We start from the raw sequence: 3,908 nt of genomic DNA, 5'->3' as shown, positions 1-3,908 counted from the left end.
CAGACTTCTTGGGAGACAGATCTGATCAATGTTCAGTTATGGAGAATTCCAGGAAAGGATACCTTACGTATTGTCTGCCATGTACGTTACGATAACTGGTTCATTCTTGTCGGTTTATACTGGCTGTTTAAAAATCCTAAGTCTAAAGACCTACAAATAATTAAATATTGTTTTATTATAAATTATATATAAATCACATAGTTTCAAATCCAATTAAAATAAAAAATACTAAAGATAGTAAAACTATTTGGGGCATTATTGTCGACCTAATGCAATGTGTCAGTCTGATGATTTATTTTATGAAATGTCAAAAATAACTTTTGGGCCCATAAAGTCACTCTAAATCTGTAACTTTTGTTTGAGAGCCATAATTTTAATGGCTGTATATGACTTAGAACAGCTTTTGGCAAATAACCACAAGTCTCTCCCTTCCCAAGTGTGGATATTTTTGCCTGGATTTAAAGGAAATATCAATATTTGGCTGGGGAGTAAGGTTTGGTCTATTATTTGCACGGTGAGCATATTTTTAAAAACTTAGGTTTTCAATCAGGAGCATGAGGACTCCTGGGTTTGTTCCTTGCTGCCCTCTCTGGGCTGTTCACTCTTGTGCATAGAGGAGAGAACTTGGAGAAATTAGCCGCCCAAATGTGTGATTTCTTGGTCTGCTAGGGCTGGGCACAAAACAGGTGCTTCCAGGACACTCACGGGTTGCCCAGGGTGTTTGCAAGGGCATGGGAAGGGACCCGCCCTGTCTAGACATTTCGGTAGCATCATTTCCCAGTGTTCAGCTGGCTCCGGCAACCTGGGCCATTCTAGATCTTTCCAGTTCTCTGCGACAGACAGATGCTGGCTGTTGGTGACATGTGGGGCCGACTCTTACCCCTAAAACTTGGAGGTGAAGGAAACAAGGACACAAGCAGTGCTGTACAGCCTACAGAGCCCTGAGAGGGAGGAGCGAGGGGCATGCGCTCTGGGGTATGTCCAGGAATCGATGTAGAGTTAGCCTCTTCCAATCCTTGCGTGTGGAGTCTGTGTGATGTAGGGACGAGAGCTCTACCTGCACACGGAACCCTTGGATTCTGTCCCTTGCTTGCCATTGGACAAGTAGTTTTCTCAGCTGTAAACAAGAGGGTCAGGCTAATGAGTGATCCGTAAGGTCCTTTGAGGACACACATTCTATGTTCTATGATCCCCACTTCTCTGGGGTTTTTTCTTTCTTTCCCACCCCCGCTTTGGGGGCCGAACGTTGGTGCTGTATGTGATTGGATGGAATGAGGGGGGTGGATGGAGGGCAGGGAGCGGCTTCTCCTTCTCCTGGCCTTCACTCTCCCTCCTTTCCCATCGTCTCCCCTTCTCCAGGGTTGAAAACCCTGCCGAAATCTCAGAATGTGGAGTTCCCCTCAGCAGTTCGTGAAGCTTGTTACATGAATTAGTAAGCTAGGCAAGGCTCTTCTCCACTGACAGCTCTTAGTAGATACCTGTCGGGGTGTTGAGGGAAGTGCCAGGCACTTGAGGTGAATTTGGCTGAGATTGCGGTGACTCAGGGAGCTGGCTTCTGGGGAGGGACTGGTGTGTGTGTATGTGTGTGTGTGAGCCAGTGACACAGCCTAGCGGGACCTGGGCCAGTGGCTGGCCACTGTTGGGGCCGAGGTAAACACCTTGAGACGCTTTTGTCAACAGAGCCTAAGCCCTGTCCAAATGTGGACTGGGAGACATAATTGAGCCTCACAATAGCCCAGGGAGGGTTGGCCTTTTTCCACCTACAGTACTTAGTTTTGTCTCCAAAAACTGAGCCCAATCCTTTTAGCCCTTGCCTCTCCATGCCTCCAGGGGAGGAAGGTAATGCTATCCTTGCCTCCTCAGGCTCAGTGAGGTTATGCAACTGGTTCCAGACACCAGGAGAGGGCCGGGTCTGCCTGTGTTCTCTCTGGGCTGGTGGGAAGGGAGGGGGTTGCCTGCTGGATTCTCCTGGGGAGCTTCCTGGCTGGCTGGACATCTTCCCCCCGGCCCCTGCATGCCTGAGCCCCTCTCCACATCCAGTCTTGCCCTTCTCTTTCCTTATTCTCAGACACTCCCAGAGGATCTCATACCCTACCCCCACCCTCCCCACCATGGCTCCCAGAATACCTAGCTTCTAGCCCAGGCCTCTCTACTGGGCTCTAGACACACCACCTCCCCTCAGATGTCTCACGGTCAACGTGGAGCAGAGGGTTAAGAACGCAGACTCTGAAAACCACATCATGGCTCTTATAATAGCTATAATGATAATTTTCAATCACTCTGCCTCATTTCTCAGCTGGAAATGGAGATGATAACTGCACCCTTCTCAAACAGTCAGTGTGAGTTTAAATGAAATAATTCATAGAAAGCTCCTAGATCAGTCCCCAGCACCTATTATTTTATTTCTCTTCTTTACCTTCCCTCCCCTCTAGCCCGCCCCTGCTGGGTCTCCCCAGTCCTGAGGAATGGCTCCATGGTGACCTGGTATTCCTGGACTGTGTCTGTGCTTCTCCTGTATCTGGTCGCCTCCAGGACCCAGTGACTCCCCTCGCCTCCATTCCTGCTGCCATTATGTTAGCTTAGGACCTTTTATTTCTCTTTTCCATCACTCAGGCTGCCCAGTGACACTTCTATCCCCCATGTCCCTTCTTCCAGTCCAGCTGCTTCATGACACAACCACCAAATCCGATCATCCGATCACCCCAAAGAGGCATCTAGTTGCTGCCTGTCAGCTACAGGACCAAGCCCACCCTCTAAGGTGCACATGGCCTGCCAACGTCTGGCCTTCACCTGCCTTTCTGGCTGCCTTTCACCACATGTTCCCATGGAACAGCCATGCCAAACCACAGCCCACGCTTCCACCATCCACGGCCCATTTATGCGGTTCCTTCTTCCTGGAACACCTTCCCTACGCCCTTCCTCATCTGCTAAATGCCTGCCTTTCCTTCCAGACAGTAATAAATACATTTCTAGGACCTAATAGCTGGCATGGTTCTAAACATGCTTTATGTGTATTAGTTCACTTAGTTAATCTTTTCAACAGCCTTATGGAGTAGGTACCATTTATAGAAGGAGGAAACTGAGGCACAGAGAGGTTGATAAGTTGACCAAGCCCATAGAACTGGTAGCTGGCAGAGCCTGGGTACAAACTGACTCAGCCAACTCTAGAACATGTGTCTGACCACATGCTTCATGACCCTCATGGGCATTGACCTCCCAGAGAAGCCCCCGCCTCTCCAGGCCTTGTTTGGTGCTCCCTCTTCTGAGCTGATGACTACTGTACTTTGTCACACCTTGGTCACATTGCTTTCTCCTTTGGACCTCTGGAGAGAGAGGACCATGTTCTATTTGTTTCCATATCCTGATTGCCTGTAGTGCCAGGTGGATGCCCATACATATTTATTAAATGAAATGAAAGAACCCTGAACGAAGTGTTATCTGTAGGGATGCCTTCTTGTTTCCACCAACCTTTGGCCGTCTATTTCCAAGACTTACCTGCGACTTGCCTCCCCCAAGAAGCCTCGCTCCCCCTCTCCCTCTCCTTTGTCTTGAAACCTTCTTCGCCCTTGTCCAGGACTGTTGTGTATGGTCAGCTCTTGGTTAGATCTGCTGGCTGCAGAAGAGCCACAAGAACCGGGGAAAAACTCCGGTTCTGTTTGGTTTGGGAAGAAGAGGCTTGGTAGTTTGGGGTCAGATCACGCCTAGCTGACAGGACAGAAGAGTGAAGAAGGGTGTGTGGGGTTGAGGGCAGGAGACAGACCAGCAGTGGGTTCTGTTCGGATGACCCTCTGCCACCACAGCCATCCCAACTCAAATGAAAGAAAGAGTAACAGGGAATCCAAATGCAGAACCAGGGGCCATCCTGCCCCTACACAACTATAATTAAAGAATCTCACAGAGGGAAGGAA

The sequence above is a fragment of the Felis catus genome, chromosome A3 (genome assembly GCF_018350175.1).
Source record: "Felis catus isolate Fca126 chromosome A3, F.catus_Fca126_mat1.0, whole genome shotgun sequence".
Classification (NCBI taxonomy): Eukaryota; Metazoa; Chordata; class Mammalia; order Carnivora; family Felidae; genus Felis; species Felis catus.
The sequence above is the reverse complement of the archived record's forward strand: the minus strand, read 5'-3'. Positions refer to the sequence as shown.